Raw genomic sequence first — 21,810 nt, 5'->3', positions numbered from 1 at the left:
GAGACAAATATGAAACATTGGAGACAAGGAGTGAAAGATTATGGCTTAAAAGTGATGTGTTAGGCATCAAGCTGACAAGGGGTCCAGTTGTGATAGCATTAGTGACCAGCATGACACAGCCTAGAATCCTCTGAGGGACGACTGTCTTGATTAAGTCAGTTGATTTGAAAAGACATCACCACTGTAGGTGGGATCTGCAGCAGGCTTTTTCTTTCAGGCCACCAACCAGCTCCCAAATCACAAAATGGAAACTTCTTATTAGTTATGCATGCTTGGTCTTATCTTAGCTCTTACTTCTTGCTAGCTCTTATAACTTAAATTATCCTGTTTCTCTTTATCTATGTTTTGCTTTTTAACCTCTCTCTCTCTCTCTCTCTCTCTCTCTCTCTCTCTCTCTCTCTCTCTCTCGTCACCATGGCTGGCTAGTGGCTGCCTGGCTTCTGGCCCAGGCATGTCCCTCTCTTTCTCCCTCATTTTCTTGATTCCTTCTTCTCTCTTGAGTCTAGATTTTTCCTCCTACTTATTCTCTCTGGCCACCAGCGCTGCCTATCTTTCTCCTGTCTAGCTATTGGCCATTCAGCTTCTTATTAGACCAATCAGGTGCCTTAGGCAGGCAAGGTGAAACAAATGCAACACATCTTTACATAATTGAACAAATGCAGCATAAACAAATGAAACATATCCTTACCTCATTAAACAAATGCAGCACAAACAAATGTAACATATCTATACACAAAAGTAATATTCTGCAGCATAAAGAAATGTAACACATCTTTACATATGTAAACTAATATTCCACAACAGGGACCCTTCTCTGGACTAGGGATACTGTCTAACAACAGGAAGCCAACTGAATACCAGCATACATGGACTCATTACCCTCTAGCTGAGTACCAGCATACATGCACTCACTCATTACCCTCTAGCTGAGTACTAGCATACATGCACTCACTCATTACCCTCTAGCTGAGTACTAGCATACATGCACTCACTCATTACCCTCTAGCTGAGTACTAGCATACATGCACTCACTCATTACCCTCTAGCTGAGTACCAGCATACATGGACTCATTACCCTCTAGCTGAGTACCAGCATACAAGCACTCACTCATTACCCTCTAGCGGAGTACCAGCATGCATGCACACATTACCCTCTTCTGTGACCAGCTGCTCCAAGCTCCTGACACTGTGATTTCCCTGCAATGATGGGATGTGACCTGGAATTGTGAGCTAAAGAAGCCTTTTCTTTCTTAAGTTCCTTTTAGCAGAATATTTTATTGCAGGAACAGGAAAGGAAACTAAAACAGTGACTCTGCCTGCAACTGCTGGCTCTGCAGGTAGAAGGGGCCACAGGGCAAGGAATGCAGGCAGCCACGGACACTGGAAAGGGGAGACAATTGATTCCTACCTCTAGTCCCTAGGAAAGTACCCAGCCTTACTCACATCTTGATGCTGGGCTCACAAGATCTGTATCAGATTTCTGACCCCCACAACTATAAGATAATTTAAGAAAAATGTGTTTAAAGCCATTAATTTTAGAGAGCAAGTTTTAATCAACTGCTTAATGAATGCATTTTATACACGTGTTATACAGATTACATGCATGTCTAGTCTCTAGAGGACAAAGAGGGCCGGTTATAGATGAACTCTGCCAAACTGTGTAAGTTGGTGATGTTAATGATTTCAACCCAGAAGGTAGTGATGGGAGCGGAAGGAACAGACCCAGCCACAAAACTTGGAATCTTTTGATTTGTCTTGAACACACAAAGCCCTCAGGTTTCAGTGAATTTTTCTGGAGCTTTGGCCATATACAGCTTTGCTGCAGATGAAAGCAGTTTGAAGGGAACATTTGGGCAATGTGTCAGGGTAGGCAGCTTGAGCAATTTCAAAACCGTTCCCCTGAAGATGGGACAGTGAATGTGATTGCCCGCTGTGCTACCCTGAAACGGAGTCCTGTCCCCATTCAGGCGAGAGTCTCAGGGGTCTGTCTCTGGGGCAGGAGTTAAGTACTCACGCTGCTCCCAAAGTTGCTTCATATGTCTTTGGCTTTAACGTGACAGTGACCATCTGTCCTACCCAGTCCCCGAGGGACACATTAAAGGAAGCAGCACATGGACATGCCGGCGAGAAGAAGCAGGGTGCAAAGACTGAATGGAAGGACTTTTCCTGGGTTTTCCTCACTGCATCCAGGGGTGGAACTGGGAACAAAATGCCAAATGGGTTCAGAGGCTCCAGAGTGGGCGTGGGATCATCTGTTTCTATAGAAATGTGTCCATAGGATGGTTGTCGGGCTTTTGGAAGTTGGAATCAGTCTTGTTCTGAAAAACACGTTGCGGCTTTTCATAATGTTTCCGATGCCTTCTTACTGCCCAGGGAGTTTTCTAGTAGCTGTCCTGTCTCTAGCCGGAATTTACAGACGTCCTGTGAAAATACGGTGGAGGTTTTAGGATTCCGAGCCAGGTTTCTACCTTTCCATGAAGAGAGGGCCTCAGCGCCTGCACACAGTAGAGAACGAGGAGCTTGGCCTCCAGGACTTTTGGCATTTTCCTGCCGCCTCCCTCCTGCTTCTGGCTCAAGGCTGTACCCGGAGAGGCCTGGCTCTTAGCCAGTTGTCAACTAATCCTTGCTAAGGTGTTAGGCGGCAGAGGCTCAAGGGTTATTAATCTTGTAAGAGCTTTCCACATTCAACAAAGTTTTGTTATTAAATCAGAGAACATTAAAAAATCACCACCACAGCATAAACCAACTTCTCTGTGTTCCTATAAATCTTTACCTTTATAAATGAGTATAGCTCATGACCGTGATATATATATGTAATTTTGTTCACTAAGGACATTTTTACACTTTCTCACATTTAAAAATATCGCACTCCCACCATTTTACTAGTTTGAAAGTACCTCTTGTAACATCTGGCCATAATTTCTCTCCCATAAATCCAGTGACTCTCCACATCTGCCACTTCCTGGGGACCACGGTGTCAATTGACCCCTGCCTCTAGGCATGCCGGGCCCTCTCCAGGTGAATAAGTAGCTTACATTCAGAGTGAATCCATTGGAGTCTATGACATCAAGGGCAAGAAAAGGATTCCGGTTGATCTCTTTTGGGAAAGTTGAACCTCCAAGATGGCAGTTTAGGGGGGTGGGAGATGGCTTTCCCCCAACCCTGAGGGGGTTGGCACCATGATGCGCCTGAGGGAGAGCTGTGAACCAGATGAGCAATGGAGGGCAGTGGTGACAGGATTTCCCCGAGGCCCAGGCACATTTCTGCTCTTGATTTCTGCAAGACATGCTTGTATTGTTGTTGTTGTTATTATTATTTTACTTGCAAAAAATGAACCCAAATTAATTACAGTAACGATGACAATTTTGGTCACACTGAACATTTGCTAGTGCCAGGTACTTTATTTCTACTCGAGTTTAATCCTTTATATGCAATGAGCTAGCTCAGATGTTTGCTAATTTCCCCAGGATAATTTGCCTCAGTGGTCTGGGGTTTGAATCCTGTTCTGTCTGATGCCGCAAAAAGTCTTTAGTTTTAACTATTTCTTAGTGTGTCCTCCCAAGGTAAGTGTGTTGCCATAGAAGTCGGGTGAGGAGAAGGAAGAATCATTATGCTCCCCAAGAGTATGTGTTAAACACCAAGACTGTCAGGAAGAAAACGTTTTGAGATGGTGCTTGCCACCTCAGGGCTCTGTGGCCACCTTGTGTCCTGGCTGTTAATTGGTTATAACTCCTCTGAGAGTCTCACCTTTTCTCCAGCAGCAAGGAAAACCTGTGCTGGGTCTTGTTCCAGTCCATGCGTGAGTGAAACATGTGGTTTTGCCAGGGTGATTTTGTAGGGCATCTCCTCTGACCATCGGCAGTGTGCTTAGGGCACCTTCCCCTGCCTTGAGACAATATTCTTAAGCAGTTCAGATCCGCGCCTGTCACTCATGGGCTGATTCACTGTCTCCACAGTCTCATTAGGCCTTCATCCTGGGCCTACCCTAACCCTGGTGACACAGGACCAATCATACACCATAGTTGCTGCTTTCACAATCCCAGTAGCATTTGAAGATTCTCCCTAAGAGCACCAAACATTAAAATCAGAGCTGAGACTCATACGGTTGCCTCCGAGCCGAAAGGATAACTGAGTCTGAGGCTCAGTGAGTGAGAGCTTAAGGGGACACTGGATCTTAGAAGCTGTGAGATTTTGTATGAATCTAAGTGAAATAAATACATCTACATCTATTGTGATAAAACATTTATTGATGGTCATACTATTTTGCAAGGCTATTTCTCCCCATGTCTCCCTTTAAGGATGTCACAATTTCAGGAAATGAAAGGATTAGTTACACACCCCTAAATGAGCTTAACATCAAGTAGACATTTGCCTCTGCGAAGACATGGGCTTGTTGTTTTCCTTAGCTCAGCATTTCTTCAGAAGTATCCATTCAGTGCAGAGAAAGAAGCCATGCTATGCGCTGATCAAAGGTGACCAGTGAGAACCATGCATTATAGAACTTCTGCTTCCTCAGGATGGATACAGCAGAGTTACATTCTTGCTGGACCAGAAAGATGTCTCAGGATAAAGAATAGAATTTCAGGAAACTCAGATAAAACTGGCCTCTGGGGATTGAAAACAAACAAAAACACACAGGCAAATGGTCGGAGAGAAAGGCAGAGTCCTCAGCAGAAAGCCCTTTGTAAGGAAACGGTCACATTTTCCCTTTTACATAATTGTCATAAATGTACAGCCAAATTAAACGTGTCATAGATAAAATTACCAAGCGGAGTACCACCCGGCTGTCTCCTGTGAGCTGTTTATGGATGCAGTGTACTCCAGCGAGCATCGCAAATCCACATAACGTTCCCGAGTGCTAAATTTGGAGCTCTGATTTAGCTGACAGATGTTTAAAATCACATTGAATTGGACAACTCCCTGCGGAGGACACGGCTGCAGATGTGAAGGAGAACAAGCTGAGAGTTTGGGAAACAGCCTGAAAGCCTTCATCTCGATCAGCCTTCTTCCATGGGGTAATGTGGGTGAAGGATCATTTCTATGCTGAGTTCATCAAACCCCAACCTCCTGTTGAATCGATGCCAAGATGAATGTGGAGGTTGGATATTGGAGAAAGTGTAGAGTGCTACACTCGGCCTTTACTTAGTGGGTACAAGGGGCTGCAGGTTCCTTGAAAACAGGCAGGAAGCCACACCCTGGAACCTGCTTTGCCCCTCTAGTAACATCTTACGATCAGAAACGAATGTAATTCTGAACATTTAGATTTCAACATCAGTATTTAATTGTCAACCTCTTGGGCAAGGTTGAAATGCTGTTCACAATTCCCCACAACTAAATCTCAAACAGTTCCTCCTTCATTTTCGGAAAACAACAGAATTAAAATTATCCTAGAGTCTTTTTTTTTTTTTTTCAAAAACACATATTTTAGGCTCGTGTTGAGACTCAGACTGAAATGGGTTTGTTTAAAAAAATGTCTGTGTGTTTGATGTGGGAGACTAGTGACCTTTGGTATTTTGTATAAAAAAAAAATGTTTGATGTCTAAAATTTCCCTACTGAGCTCGTATTGTTGCTGATTTTTTTTCTGTGATTTTGTTTCCATGTTCCATCATCTCCCACATTCAAAATAAGTTTTTTAATTACTCAACAGAGCTCATCCCAATGTCTATGCCTCAGATGAATGCCACTCACATTATGATGCTAAGATTGACATGACATGAATCTAACATTGGCCAAACAACTTTAAGACAGAGCCCAAGGAACACTGTCATTGTTAGCGGAATGGTAAGGCTCGTGGGAGAACTCTGTTGCGTTTACACCAGGGCGATGCCGTGCCCACCAAGACGTCACTCAGAATACAAATATCTAATAACATCACCCTCAGAGACTACAGAACACCCTTCAGAGGAAGTTGGTGGGCAGCTGGTGAGGGTGGCAGCGTGGGTATGACTCACACCTTCTCTTCATTAGGATGAGCAGATATGTCAAATGTCTGACAAGCCGAGAACACAGCAAATTCAGCCAATGTCAATGAATTCCTGGAGGCTGGGCAGCGAAAGCTAGGCACTGGGGAAAGCAAACAGGGAAAGAAGAAGAAACAGATTCTAAACACCACCGAGGGAAGCTCACATCATTTTTTTGTGCTACAAATCGTAAATGTCATGCTTCTTGACTTACTGAAACTAGCGCCTTTTACCCCATGATTCTATCTCTGATACTATCTTTCAAACCACAGATCTCTACAATTGGTAGCAGAAAGTTACACACGGATCTGTGGTTTCACTAGAGTCTGAAGGGAAGAAGGGGAAAGAAGATTAAGTTCTAATGTAGAGCTGTATTGTTTGCTTCATCACAGCAAATACGTATTCTTTCACCTGAAAAAAATCTAGTAAAATAATTGAAGCACACATAATACTCACAAAAGTAATTCTGTGGGCTAAGGAATCAGTGGAACTTATAACTCATTAGGCAAGATCTTTGACCTCCAGAGTACACATTTCCCTGTCTAATAAATCAAAGTATTTCTATGATAATAAAGCGCAGCAACAGATATCAATAATATTTTGAGAAGATGAGAAGAGGTTTAGAATGCCAATGTTGTCATTTTTTTTTTCCTGACAGGACAGAAAGAGTAGTTTATTAGTGCTGCTAACTAACTGTAATTCCTGGTAATTCCTGCCAGAGAGTACTTTATGCATTTTCGGAGGACTTTGGACAGTAAAGATATATGTACAGGATTGTGAACTCTGGATCTATTAAATGAAACATAATCCAACTGGTTGAAAGAACAACACTGACAGTCAGATTTAATCCTGACTCCATTATTCCCCTGCTCTGATACCTTTGGTCCAGTTACTTGGCTTTTTTGAGCCTCAGTTTCCATGGCTGTCATGGAGAAAATGTAGTGTCACTTTCTTCCAGCACAGTTGTGGGAAGTACATGAGGAGATGCCTATAAGACATACAGCCTAGGTATCATTTTAATAGCGACTGTAACCATTACTGGGATGATTTCCATATGAAATTCAACCATGACTAGATGACCACAATTGTTCATTCTTACCTTTTACCCATGAGCAAACTGAGGTATTATGGCAAATGACTCCCCACAGCTGCTAGGTGAGGGAAAGGGTTATTGGCGACAACCCCAGTCTTGTAAGCTGGCCAGCTGGCCAAAATAGGACCTGCTTGGTCACCCTATGTAGAGGTATTCTGACCTAGGAAATTTTGAGATGCCCAGGTATTAAATAGGAAAGCCGGGTTCATTTCTTTACCAGAATTTAGGAGCTAATGCTACAGTGATTGCGGAGAAAGAAAGAGCAGTCAGTGGTTTTATTTTATATTTTTTCATGTGTATCTGAGTGTACAGTGTTAGCGTGTTTGTGTGTGTGTGTGTGTGTGTGTGTGTGTGTGTGTGTGTGTGTGTGTGTGCCCGTGCGTGCGAGAGTGTGTAGGCCCAAGATTGATATCAGGACTCTTCTTTGATCAAAGAACAATCTTTAATGCTGATCCTGGTGAGCCTAACTTGTTTTTGGTGTGTGTAGGGGATTGAGACAGGGTTTCTCTGTGTAGCTTTGCGCCTGTCCTGGAACTTGCTCTGTAGACTAGGCTGGCCTTGAACTCACAGAGATCCGCCTGCCTCTGCCTCCCAAGTGCTGGGATTAAAGGCCTATTCCATCACTGACCAGCAAACCAACTTTTTAAAGCTAATCTATTATTCTACTAAGTGGACATAGTGATGAACTGCCACCTAAGTTTTTATCTTCAGACCCACACATGGGGCATCCTTCAACACCCTTCATCTCAGAAGAGCACTGGGATTGCTCCAGAATTCCTTGACTGTTTGTCCTGAAGACTTTAGTCATTTCTGTTTCCCACAGGTGTGTTTAGCATGTGGTCCATGGGCTGATATACCCCAGGATAGCCGTGAATGTGGCTCAACACAAAATAATGAATATATTCAAAATATTACAAGATAGAGCATAATCTTTATTTCCTCTTCTATCAGGTTCATGGTATCAGGCCTTATTGAGGTCCTTCAGACACCTGGAGCTGAGTTTTACGCAGGGTGAGAGACATGGTTCAATTTTCATTCTTTATACACAGTCATCCAGTTGAACCAGAATCACTTGTTGAAAATGCTGTCTTTTTGGACAACACTAGTGGAAACCCATGAACTGTGGACTGGTGGCTGTGGAGCCCTCATGGGACTGGACTAGGCCCTCTGGACACAGAAGATGGTTGTTTGGCTCGAACTGTTTGGGGGACACCCAGGCAGGGGGATCAGGATCTGTCCCTGGTGCATGGGCAAGCTTCTGGGAATCTAGTGCCTGTGGTGTGATGCCTTGCACAGCCTTGGTGCAGTGAGAAGGGGCTTGGACCTTCCTAGGCTCAGTGTGCTGGGCTCTGATGACTCCCCATGGGAGACCTCGATTTGGGGGATGTGGGGATTTGGGGTGGCTTGGAAAAGAGGGCTGAGGGGGTGGAAGGAGGGAGGAGGGAAGAGGGGGTTCTGTGGATAGCATGAGGAGTGAGTAGAAAATTTCTTAATAAAGAAAAATAAAATAAAATAAAAAAATGCTGTCTTTTTCTCCAGCATATATTTTTACTTAATCGTCAAAAATTGGGTGTTAGAAGGTGTGTGGACTTATGCCAGGGTCTTCAATTTATTTCATTGACAAATATATGTTTTTATGTCAATACCACACTGTTTTTATTACTATAGCTCTATAGTACCATTTAAAGTCAGGAAAGATGATACTTCCAGAACTTATTTTATTCTCATTTTCTCTGTCTCTCTGTCTGTCTCTGTCACTCTCCCCCCACCCCCCACCCGTATGTGTTTCTATATGCAGTTCAAGGGTTTTTTTTCAATTTCTATGAAGAATTGTATTGGAATTTTGATGGAGATTGTGAATCTGTAGATTGCTTTTGGTAGGATAAGTATTTTCAATTTGGGGAATAATAATCCTTCTTAGCAACAGTGTTGGCAATAATCACAGTGCCACAATCAAAAGTGAACACACTGAGGCTGACGAAGCATGAGCCCCAGTCTCCCCTCCTCCACTTACATGCATCTCTTTGAGGCCTTGTGTTGCATTTTGTCTTCATAATTTTCTATTTTCTTACTGAATGTGTTTCATGACCTCCCTTTACCTTGTATCTCTGACTCCAGAGACTTCAGGCTCCACAAAATCTTGGCCTGCCTTGAGTACACCAATTGGGAAATAGAGAATGATGGGAATATGTTTAAGACTATAGACTTTGGAGTCATAATGACTTGAGCTAAGTCTCAGCTTAGTTATTTAATAACTTGATCAAGTTAAGTAAATTACATATGCTCTCTTTACCTTAGTGGCCTCATCCATCCGAGGAGCTGAATGGTACAAAGCCCTTTTCACCTCCACAGTCAGGGATTGGGCCCAGGTGTTCATACACGCTATCTAAGTGCTCAGCTACCAAGCCACATCCCAGCCTAGCAAAACCTTCTCAACAGTGTTGTCCTAAAAATAAAATCAGATCACGCAGAAAGACACATTTTCTACTAGTTACTATAACTGAGTTATCTTTCCATTTTTAGTAAAGGGAGTGTTTGAGTTTGTTGTAAGTGGTCTAGCAAGGGAATTAGTTAATCTTCCTCCTAGGGCAAGGATGCTTCTTCCTTCATATCTCAAGAAGCAACAGGATGCAGCTTGAGGAAGATGGTTTGTGGCTAGAAGGCTGCTGCATTTCCCAGACCCAGGGTCAGTTGTGCATGAGCCATTTCTGTCCTCTAGGGGGCGATATTTGCTATGGACCTCTCATAGGGCCAAGCTGAGGTCATTTCCTGTTTGTTCTGTACTGGCGCTTCCTCCTTAGTCCTCCTTCCTTCTTGCTCTCCTGATGTAGGGGTCAGCTCCACTTCATTGTCTGAAGCCACCTCGGCCAACTCCTCCTCCCTGTCTCAATCTTTTGTGGATGTTTTCTCTGCTACATCTGATTCGTCTCAGCGTCTGCTTTTCAGAAGACCCAAACTGATATACCAGACATTTTATGTACAATGACTCACAAATCTCTCAGGTCAGGGTGCTGAAGCTTGGCAGGTGTTTGAAGACATGTTGCTACACACTCAATAAACAATATATTCAAGCTACTACAAAGAGGAGATAGACTGCAGAAAGAAAATCCTGCCAAAACACACTGCAAAATTACCTAAGGAGAGTACAAAGCCTGCAATTTGTAGACAAGTCAACAAGAAAGTCAGACTTTCCTATTTTGAGTTTGGACATGATTTAAAAAGTGGTTAATGGTAGTTTTCGGAAAGGAGTTAGAGAGGAGAGGTAGAAGAGGGACTCTGGGTGAGTGGTTGGCAGGGAATGTGCTCCAGGGTCTTCTTAAAGAGCCACAGTTAGAAGGAACAGAAGCCTGACAATACCAGGCTGCTCATAGAGAAGTTCCAATGACAAACACCACAGAAGAAACTGAATCACATGCTTGTGGTCTTAGAGGACAATGTGACGTAAGAGTGGCTAAGAAGCAGAAATGTGCTGTGAATAGTTAATGGTGGTCAGAAGAGCATCAGGAGTCAAACTGGCTTCTATTACATATTCTTTCCTTACACTTCTGGACTTCCTTCTCATCCTTCCAGCAAAAAGACACTAACTGCCACCTGCCATCAGTTCTGGGCTGGATTTCAGTATCAACAACCACATTCTGAGGGCTTCTCAATGATGCCACTACTGGTATTGTGGGTGGAACTGTCCTTTATTGTGCAGAATAGTCACATAATTTTCAGACTGCCTAGCATGTCTGGCCTTGTCCATCCAGTGTCGGGGGTGGACGCTCCTTCAAGTCATTATGATAAGAAGAAAGCTCCCATATGTTTCCAGATGCCATCCCCACTGTCATAGATGTGGTGTTTGACTGATTGAGTTAAAAAGGGAATTGAAACTTACGAGACATAGCCATATTGTACAAGGGAGAGAGTTGGAGAGCATGGGGTTGACTACATAGCTCATATCTATTATGTATCTCTTTCTCTAGAGTGAGAGTTACAAACTGGATCAGGCTCACTTAATCCAAATAACAACTTCTTGACTCATTCAGCTCAAAGCGCCTGGTCCGGACTCCGACCTCACATGATCGCATGTCATTGAGTCTCCACCTCTTGTCCTTCCTTTTCACTGTGTTGACTTTATGACCTTGCAGTGCTTCTTGAGCAACTTCAGACTTGCTCCATAGGATGGCCACGCTCTTGCAAACCCTACCTTCAGGTCTTTTGTGTAAGTGCAGTGGGAAGCTCTCCCCCAGGCTTTTGCTCTATATCTGGTAGCAAAAGTTTCTCTCACGAGTATTTTATTGATGAATTAGTTGTCATGACCAACAATTCTGGAAGCGCTGATTAACTTTAGTCTAGAACTTATGCCTCGTCCACCCTTAACCACAGGAAATGGGGGCAATGAGAGGAAGGGCACTCAAACAAAATCTCTAGGGAGAAAGGCACTGAGTGTTAAAACAATGAGCAAAGATTTGCCACAGTCAGTGAGGTACTGGAGTTCATAATAAAGGATCATTAAAACTTGGGTAGCTGTAACCCTTTTGGGGGAGGATGCAATACAAAATAAAATATTTCTGACTCATTTGGTTACTTTCAAAAGTATTTATAACCAGGAGAGTGAATAAAATGCTTTCATGTACAAGACCCTAGTTTGACATTCACAGGGTGCATAGGAACTGACACTTGAAAATCAAGGGCACTTATAGTGGGATTCCTAAGGCTGGGTTGTCTATATGTAAATTGGGAATTGTATATGAAATCAATTTCATTAGTTACTCCTCCTTAATGTCATACTTTCCCCCTGCTTATTTGATGCACTGGCAGAAACACAAAGTGACAGTGACATGATTTAGATCATGCACAGCCACTGTTAAGCTGGGATCTGGCCTGCTTCATGCCTAGAGGGAGTATATAACTATAACAGGAAGCTCTGGATTTATAAGAGATTCCGATACATCATTTGGATGGCTGTTCCACAATGGGCCAAGGACAGAAGCCATGAATGTCTGACGGCCATCTGTAGCAGGGTCACAGAGTTGGGAAGCAGGACCTGGGAAGTCCCTTTATTCATGGCTTAAGGAACCCTCAGAAGTTGAAGTTGGAGTATGACTTCAATCTGAAGAACTGCTCCCATATGTGATAAATTTATGAAAGAAGGATTTACTTGAATAATGATTTTTTCTATAGCAAAGTTTAGTGTCTGCTCACCTAACTCAAATCCTTTATATTTCCAAATAAGCCCTAAGAAGTGGAGTTGTTTTTAAGAATAATTTGCAAACATGTATCTTCAAATTTTTTAGGCCATTTTAGTTTGTGGGAGAGATAGGACCTGTTTGGGAGAGGAAAGGACAAAAGATGCTACCTTGTGTTGAAGTTTCATTCATTTTGAAACTTCTTGTCCAGCAGGAAGGGGTGGGGAGGGGGCTCATGACACTTAGGAAATAAAGAAGTATCACATGTCTGGGAAAGCTGAAATATGCACAGTTCTTGGAGGTCCCTCCCCAGCCTCATAGAAGCAACGGATGGGGAAGGAAACTCAAACCATCCCAGCTGCAGGGATTTCTCCAGCTGTGAAGCTCTCTGCAAGCCCTGCAGAGACCTCCGAGGTTGCAGTTCCCATGAGTCATCACGTGGGGTGGGCCCTTCAGTGACGCAGGTGCTTCTGCATCATCCTGGTCTCTGTAAGGAACCCCTCCCTCATCCATGCTCATGTTAGGAACACTGATAACATCTCGTGGTTCACCAAGGTGGACTTTGGTGCAATTGTTAGTTTGGTCTGTTTTGTGTTCTCTTTCTTGGGTGAGTAGGTGTGTGTTGAGTGCATGAGTGTGTGCATGTGTGTGTGCATGTGTGCGTGCATGTGTGTGTGTAGGTCAAACAACAATCTGTTAGAATTAGTCTCTCCTTTTACCATGTGGAAATCAGGTCATGGGGTGTGGCAGCAAGTGTCCTTACTGCTGAGCTACGTTTCTTACTGCTGTGACACTCTTCTGTAAAAGTGTTCATGCTCCTCTCCATGAACAGTTGAGTCAGTTGATGTGGTGGTATTGTGTTCCCCCAAATATTGTGCACCCTAATAAACTTATCTGGGGTCAGAGAACAGAACAGGCACTAGATACAGAGGCTAGAAAATGGTGGCACTCACACCTTTAATCCTAGCCTTCTGTGAGTTCAAGGTCACACTGGAAACAGCCAGGCATGATGACTTATGCCTTTAATCCCAGGAAGTAATGACAGAAAGCAGAAAGGTATATAAGTCGTGAAAACCAGGAACTAGGCTGGTTAAGCAGTAGTTCAGCTGAGATTCATTTAGGATGAGGACTCAGAGGCTTCCAGTCTGAGCAAACAGGATCAGCTGAGGAATTGGCGAGGCGAGGCGAGGAGAGGTGGCTGTGGCTGGTTCTGCTTCTCTGATCTTCCAGCTTTAACCCCAATACCTGGCTTTGGGTTTGATTTTATTAATAAGACCTTCTAAGATTTGTGCTACAAGTTGAGTCTGTCTCTCCTTGGCATTCTCGGGAAACTCAGCTCAAGGATACCACAGCGTTTGCTGAGTTGAGTCCACAACTGGAATTTAACAGAGGAGGAGGCCTGTATATTTCTACCTCGTTCATTGTTTGTTGGAGGGAAACCACATTTTTCAAATGCTGATATCTCAACAGTGAACATGAATACACAATCCCAACTACCAAGTGAATGGGAAGTACTTTTCTGGATGACTTTATTTGGAACGAGTTTTCTCATTTAAAAACACAGAGCACAAATCCTTGCTTTGGGGGACAGAACAAGATATTTCTTGGAGATTTCTTCCCTCTGTCCCCTGCAGAGCCAGACTCTCTGCCTGAGGTGGTTTCTGTGCTGTTGATATACAAAGCACCCTTTTGGGGCTAGTGGTTTGTGTGACATGTTGATATCTAGCAAAGATTGATCTGGGGGAGTCACTATGAGGTCATGTGGGGTCACTATGAGGTGTTGGGGGTCACTAGGAGGTTGTGGGGGTCACCATGTGGCCGTGGTAACAATCATGTCCTCTCTTATTTATCTCTGGCATGTGGTATAGCAGCCTTTCTTTGACGGGGGGCATCTTCACCACAACTTCACAGAATTAAGCATTTGAGTGATTTGGCTTGAAGTGGGATAGGCTTGGCCTCCCATGCTGTGAGAACATCTGAGTCCAGCTGGGACTATCTAGCTCTGTTCTCTAGTGAGCAGATTCCTACGTGGGGCTCACAGGTGGTACATCAAGACTCGAGTCAGGGATGGAATCTCTTTAGTAGGGATGGTTCTTAGTTTGAGTAATTCCATTTTTGGTTCCCCACAAGCCACTCTCTTTGCTGTGAAACAGATAAATGCTGAGTGTCTTTTGCCTGGAGAGTACTTCTCTGTGTACCCAGTTAGGACTCACCTGTAACTGCCCTCGAAGACCTGGGGGATCATTGATGCAGAACCAGCCTTTGGATTTCTCTTCTTGGTGACAGAAAACTTCTGTGCTAGCATATAAGTGAACCACAGGAACATGTCTGTGCTGTTCAGCTCAGCAGGCTCTTGGGTTCCCCAAGTGCCTTGGAGGATTCAGTTTGTCTCATGTGGGTTTATTCACCCTATCCTGTTTCATTTTGATTTACGACAATTGGAATCTCTCATCTGAGTCACACATGAGTTACATGTGGTTTTGATTGAGCATCTCAGGAGCCTGAATCACACAGCCAGCATTCTGGCCTGAAAAGAAGGTTGTGTTATACCCTAAGTACCTGTTTCTGCATCTCAGTAGCTGGGAACAGTGGCATATGCCTGTAATCCCAATACTCTGAAAGCTGATGCTGGACCAGGAAGTAGTTCAAGGTCTGAGTTGGCTGGTTCCACACTAGCCTGGGCTACAGGAGCACCTATCTTAAAAACCAAAACCCAAAGCAAAACACCTCACAAACCAAACTAAGCAAAAAATATTTCTTAGCAAATGGAGCTATTCGGTGTCAGGAGTTCCTGTGTGCTATTGTCTTAGTTAGGGTTTCTATGACTGTGAAGAGACATCATGATCTTGGCAACTCATACAAAGGAAAACATTTAGTTGAGGTGGAGGCTTATAGTTTAGAGGGTCAGTTCATTATCATCATGGCAGGGAGCATAGCAGTGTGCAGGCAGACATGGTGCTGGCTACATCTTGATCAGAAGGCAACAGGAAATGGATTGACTGTCACACTGAGGGAAGGAAGCTTGAACAAAAGAGACCTCAAAACCTGCCCCCACATTGACACACTAGCTCCAACAAGGCCACACCTATTTCAAAAAGGCCACACCTCCTAATAGTGCCAGTCCCTTTGGGATTTGGGGGCCAATTACATTCAAACTACCATATTCCACTCCCTGGCCCTCATAAACTTGTAACAATATCATGATGCAAAATGCATGTAGTTCAGCTTCAGAGCCCTCATAGTTGTCACGGTCTCAATGATGTTTTCAAGTCCAAAGTTCAAAGTCTCTTCTGAGATTCATGCAATCTCTTAACTGTAATCACTTGTAAAAGTCAAAATTAAAAAGCAGATCACATACTTCCAACATACAATGGCACAGGATAAACATTACCATTCCAAAATGCAGGGAAAAGAGCACAGTGAGGAAATACTGAACTAAAGAAAGACTGAAAACCAGCTGGGTAAACTCCAAAATGCATCTCCATGTCTGATGTCAAAATGCTCTTCAGATCTCCAACTCCATTCAACTTTGTTGACTGCAACATACTTCTTTCTCTTGGACTGGTTCCACTCCCTGTTAGCAGCCCTCCTTGGCAGATATCCCACGGCTCTGGCATCTCTAACATCTTAGGTTCTCCAAGGCAATCCAGGCTTCAACTTCACAGCTACATGCAATGGTCTTTCTACTAGGCCTCCATCCAAGGATACCCCTGATACATGCTTGGCCTCAGTGGCTTTCTTTAGACGCAGAGGGAAATTCCATAACCCACTTCTTCTATCCTTAACTGTAAAGTCAGAACCATGTGGCTGAAGCTGCCAAGTTCTGCTGCTTACTGGGGCTGGAACATGGCCCCTTTGTTCAATTATATCTTCACCAGCTTTCTGTCCTTCACTGCCTAAGCTTGGCTGTCCTGAAACTGGATCTCTAGACAAGGGTGGCCTTGAACTCAGAGATCCACCAGCCTCTGTCTTCCCATTGTTGGGATTAAAGGTGTGCACTATCACACCCAGCTTTAAATTTTTCTTTAATTCCTTTCCACAAGTTGGAAACTTAGCTGGGTGGGATCTTGCCCTGAGGTCACCATTCCCTTTATTCCATTTCTTAGGCTGTTTATCTCCTTGAACACAGAACTTAGCTCTGTTCCACTTCCTGGTGCTCTTTTTCTCCTCAAAATTTACATTTTGTAATGTACTCTGCTCAGCTTGCTCCTTTTCATTATAAATCTTCATTAGAGTTTCCACTAAAAACCACAAAACAGAGTCTATACTAGGCTGTTTTGAGATTTCCTCTGCCAATGGAATTAATCCAAAACTCTTTACTTTAGCTTCAGGCAGACTCTTCGGACAAGGGCAAAAGGTAGCCACATTCTTCACGAAATATCACAAGAACAATCTCTAGGCCATATATTTGTTGCAAGATATTTGATTACACTGTGTAAAGATATGTAACTGTGATTGGTTTAAGAAAAAGCTAAAGAGCCAATAGCTAGGCAGGAGGTATAGCAGGGACTTCTGGACAGAGAGAGTTCTGGGAAGAAGAAAGACAGGGTCACCAGCCACATGGAGAGGAAACAGGATGGGCAAAATGGAGATGAGGTAACCAAGCCATATGAAAGAACAGAGATTTAAAAATATGGGTTAATTTAAGTTATAGGAACTAGTTAGAAACAAGCCTAAGCTAAGGCCAAGCTTTCAAAATTAATAAGAAGTCTCCATGTGGTTATTTGGGAACTGGCAGGTGGGACAGAAACAGACTGGTTACATATAACCGATGTTCTTCTCCTCTGTAATCTCTTAAGCAAGACCCCCACAGCTCATCAAGTCACACTCAGCATCATTGTCTTTCACGCTCCTACTAGTATGGCCCTTTAAGCAGCACTTAAAACATTCAACTGTTTTTCTAGTCCACTTCCCCAAGGTCCATATTCCTTCAAACAAAAGGGTGGTCACGCCTATCACAGCAATACCCCAGTCCCTGGTACCTGGTACTTTTGCCTTAGTTAGGGTTTCTATCACTGTGAAGAGATACCACAGCAACTACTATAATGGAAACCAATTGAGGTGTAGTCTTACAGTTCAGAGGTTCAGTTCATTACCATCATGGCAGAGAGCATGGCAGCATGCAGGTAGACATGGTACTGGCTACATCTTGATCAAAAGGCAACAGGAAGCAGACTGACGATCGCATTGAGGGAAGCTTGAGCAAAAGAAACTCCAAAGCCTGCCCCCATAGTGACACCCTCCCTTCAACAGGGCCACACCTATTTCAACAAGGGCACATATACTAATAGTGCCAGTCCCTTCAGGGTTATGGGGGCCAATTACATTCAAACTACCACAGCTACCCTCCTTCTGCTGTGGGGGTACTAGAACAGAGATGGCACTGAGCTCTGTAACACCTTTCAAACAAAGTGATGCAGCACATGCTGGAGATGTGGGCCATCTATGGAAAGTGCTGCTCTCAGCTTAGCCCAGGAGGAAAAGGAGGAAGCATTACAAGCAAGGATATTCACTGAGTCAAGTTCCAAAAAGCCTGTCCCTCCTGAGGTGACTCTTAGTCCTAGCATCTTCATGTCTTATTGTCTGGGCCAGAGGAAAGCTGCTGTATGTGAGGTTGAAGAACTGGGTTCATGATGCATTTTATATACATGCTTTCTAGGAACACATACTTTCTAGCAACGCTTTTCCAGATGAACCTTAGTATGCCCTGGGATACAAAGTGGGAACAAACTTTGTGAAATGATGGCCATTTCTTTCCTGTGTCATGATTCCATGTTTTCAGTTGCTTTTCTTGACTATTTTAATTAAAAATGAAGAGGCATTTTGACTCACTAAACTTTTGTAACAAAGCACATAAGTCAAAGCCCATATTTGAAAACAATAGTGCATTGGTGTTTATAACCTGTTCCTTAGGGGCATTTATTAAAATGTGGCTTCCGTGAACTTTCTTCAGGGTCCAATAACTTGAATTTTATGTTAACTAACTGGAATGTAACCACTTTGAAGGCAGAAATCCTTACTATAGCGCCAATGCTTAGAGGAAAGAGTCTAGCTCCTGTTTCAAGTCTTTTTCTGTCCTGTGTGTCAGCTCCCAAATAACCACACAGAGACTTATTACTAATTATGAAAGCTTGGACGATAGCTTAGGCTTGTTTCTAAGTAGCTCTTATATCTTAAATTAACCTATTTCTATTCATCTATGTCCTGCCACGTGGCTCATGGCTTTTACCTCTCCTTTCCCATGTCTTCCATCCTCCCTGTGTGCAGCTGGTGACCCTGCCTTCTTCTTCCCAGCCTCCTCTGTGCCTAGAAATTTTGCCTAGCTATCGGGCACTCAGCTTTTTATTAAACCAGTCAGAAAGACGCATCTTCACAAATTATTCTATAATAAGCTCTGAATGAACTATGACCATTTCAATTATCTGTTAGGTGAATAGGGACCCACAGAAAAGTGACTTTAATTCAAGTAGCCTGCACATTACAGTTGTTTTTGGTACACCTTTTAAATAAGTTTTTTTTGTTTTTGTTTTTTGTTTTTGTTTTGTTTTGTTTTGTTTTGGGCTTTTTTGGTGTATGTTTGGGGGAAGGGGTTATAATTTTAAACTTATGGAAAAGATCTTAAAAAGGACAAATGTTTCCAGAAATTCTAGTGAGCCCCACTTTGGATGCCATATGTTATCAGGGAAATTGGGGTCCCCTTTCTGGATTGTTAGTCTTCTTGATAGAAGTTTTAAAACAGGCTCAGAGACAGATTTGTTAGAATTGGAGAGAAAACTACAGAAGAGGCAAGTTGTAAATCTTGGCAGTTGCAGGATGAGGGATGTGGGGAAGAGGAGAGAGGAAGCCATGGCTTTTGGGTTAGGCCAGCATGTTCAACAGTGGAGGTCAGCAAGCCACTACATGGCAGCAAACAGCGATAGCATCAGAGAAAGAGTGAGAAAAGCCCACAGTGCAAGAGAAAACATGCTCAGGTTTGCAACCAAGAGACAGAAGATGAGAAGACAGGCTCTTCTGAGCTCTGGCCCAAAAAGACCATGCCTAACAAAGCTGCAGATAGCAGCTCCTTAAATGACCATGCTGAGGGTGGAGTTTCTTTGAGGGGAAAGTACATTATTGAGTTAAGGGAATAATTATTGCTCTCCTACCTTTAGCATGGCTTTAGGTGAATCTTGAGGGGTGGTCTTTTGGCTAGGTGATTGACAGCCCTACTTGAACTACCTCTTAAGGAAGGAGACAGTAGCATGCAATGTTCTAATCTTTGGGGAGATCAGAACGCCGTGTTTCCACCCAGGGCTAGAGATGGATTCCATTAGTGAGACGTCCATCCTCAGTGGCTTTTAAGGCTCTTTTAACACAGATATCCCTGTTTATCTTTAATCTAAATGTCTAGTTTAGTTACTTTTATGTCTTCTGTCTCTCTTAACCTATACATTTGTTTATCTTTCTATTATGTCTAATTGTTTTATTTTTGAACCATCAGAGGGTTACCTCTGGATTTCTCACTCAATTTTTTGGTATTTTAAAGAAAAGTGTACTTTTTCATTCAGGCTACAGTGTGAAGCCCCTAGACCAGGCCTAAAAGCCCAAGTTAGTAAATGGTGGGTAGACCTATTCTCCAGTGAGTCATCTTCCTCCTTTAGCCAAGCTCCCGCGGCATCTGCATTGCTGACCTTGGCATTGTAACATATAGCCAGATCATCTCCAGACCTTTGACTATCACAATCACTTGGAGTCTTCCCACGATCTTTAGAAGTCTGATCAAGGGATTCTTACCTGCAGAAACTTTGCCTCAGGTTTGTGAATTCCATGGAGGGACTTGAGAGCAAGTATGAACCCCCAGCTTTGGCCTTAGAGCTTCTGTGCCAGCGGCTGGGCTTCATAACCCAGGAACCCCCACTCTGTCCTTTCTAAAGGCCATGGCCCAGCCAAGGATGGAAGCACAGTTAGAGTGGCCTTTCCTCACTGGCTGGTGATCTCACACTCGCACAAGAAAGTTTTGCCTGAAATTTCTTTCTTGCCTATGGCCTCTTTGAATGCCTCTAATTTCACCAAAATCCGGTAGTAGCTTAAAACCTTTTCTCTTGTTACCAGTCTCCAGCCTCCATCCAGAGCATGGTAATCACAGATGACATGCACTTCATAGCTTTAAAAATATGTCTTCATAGAATTACATCACTCCCCATTTCCTCCCCCAAGCTTTTCTTTGAGCCCCCACTCTCCTATATTTTTAGAGAGAAGAGTATATAATAGTGTATCATGAGTTTCTCTAAATACTATAAGAAATAAATGTGTTTTGAAAGCACATTTTGAAAATGATTGCATTAAATTTTGTCATTTTGATCTACCAGAATTTATTCAGCTATTTTGTATTGGTATTGTTTAGGTCATTTCTGGTTTTTCTTTATTATGATTAGTTCTTAATTATATTGCAGATAAAGCTCATCTCTATTCTTATCTTTTCTTTTCTTTTTTTTTTCAAGACAGGATTTCTCTATATAGTCCTGGTTGTCTTGGAACTAGCTCTATAGACCAGGCTGGACTTGAATTTAGAGATCTGCCTGCCTCTGCCTCCCTAGTGCTTAGATTAAAGGCATGCACCACCACTGACTGGCTATCCTTACTTTTAAAGTAAGATTTCTCAATGTATAACAGCATTGAATTAAACGTTATTCTTTTAAAGCATACATTGTCAACTCAAGACACAGAAACATTGTAAACCAGTGGTTCTCAACCTTCCTAATGCTGTGACTGACCCTTTAATACAGTTCCTCATGTTGTGGTGACCCCAACCATAAAATTATTTTTGTTGCCACTTCGTGACTGTAATTTTGCTGTTGTTATGAATCATAATGTAAATATGTGTTTTCCTATGGTCTTATGTGGCCCCTGTGAAAGAGTCATTTGTGAACCACTGTTGTAAACGCTTCTACTTCCTCTAGGATTTTCTTCAATTCTTTTTAGCATTTCATCTTAAAAAAAAAAAAAAAAAGATATCAGAGCCAGCAGCAGTGGCGCATGCCTTTAATCCCAGCACTTGGGAGGCAGAGCCAAGCGGATCTCTGTGAGTTCGAGGCCAGCCTGGTCTACAGGGTGAGATCCAGGACAGGCACCAAAACAACATGGAGAAAGCCTGTCTCGAAAACCCCCACAAAAAAAAAAGGTATCAGTTTGATATACTAAAATTTGCCTCACATTGTGGTTTCTTACTTGCATGTTTGAGTTACTCGTGATGTAGAACAGGATTTTAAACACACACAGAGACATACATACATGTGTATGCAATTTCATTACTCACGAGACAAAACAAGTTTCTATGTATTTGTGTGTCTGTATATGTACTGAAATGTTTTAGCTCTTCTTACTCAATGAGATACTGAGAGGAAAAGAAATAGTTTGAGTCTAACTTTTCTGCAGACGGAGGGCTTCATTGTTGCTGATTTGTAACGCACTTTTCTCCCTTTTAAGCACAAGTAATATGTTGTTAGAATAAAACAAAGTCATAATTTTTAAAGACAAATACTTTGCAAATTTGCTTCAAGTAACTTGTTACACAGTTCTTCATTTCTCATTGACTTTGTACTATCC

General features: G+C 42.9%; 1 protein-coding gene across 3 annotated transcripts in view; it reads right to left on the bottom strand.

The window, feature by feature from the left end:
- Positions 1-1,529: 1,529 nt before the first annotated feature.
- Positions 1,530-21,810, bottom strand: part of Rnls (renalase, FAD dependent amine oxidase) — a 315,387-nt gene continuing 295,106 nt past the window's right edge. For 2 of the 3 annotated variants that reach the window (XM_052761356.1, XM_052761358.1), the window contains one exon: positions 1,530-6,064. The gene's annotated coding sequence lies outside the window, so the exon portion shown is untranslated. The remainder of the gene's footprint in view (positions 6,065-21,810) is intronic. The other variant, XM_052761357.1, reaches the window with a different exon arrangement.

Source organism: Peromyscus californicus, unplaced genomic scaffold, assembly GCF_007827085.1.
Source record: "Peromyscus californicus insignis strain IS unplaced genomic scaffold, ASM782708v3 Scaffold_4__1_contigs__length_199733344, whole genome shotgun sequence".
In the NCBI taxonomy this organism is placed as follows: domain Eukaryota; kingdom Metazoa; phylum Chordata; class Mammalia; order Rodentia; family Cricetidae; genus Peromyscus; species Peromyscus californicus.
Note: the sequence above shows the minus strand (reverse complement) of the source record. Positions and strands in the feature narration are given on the sequence as shown.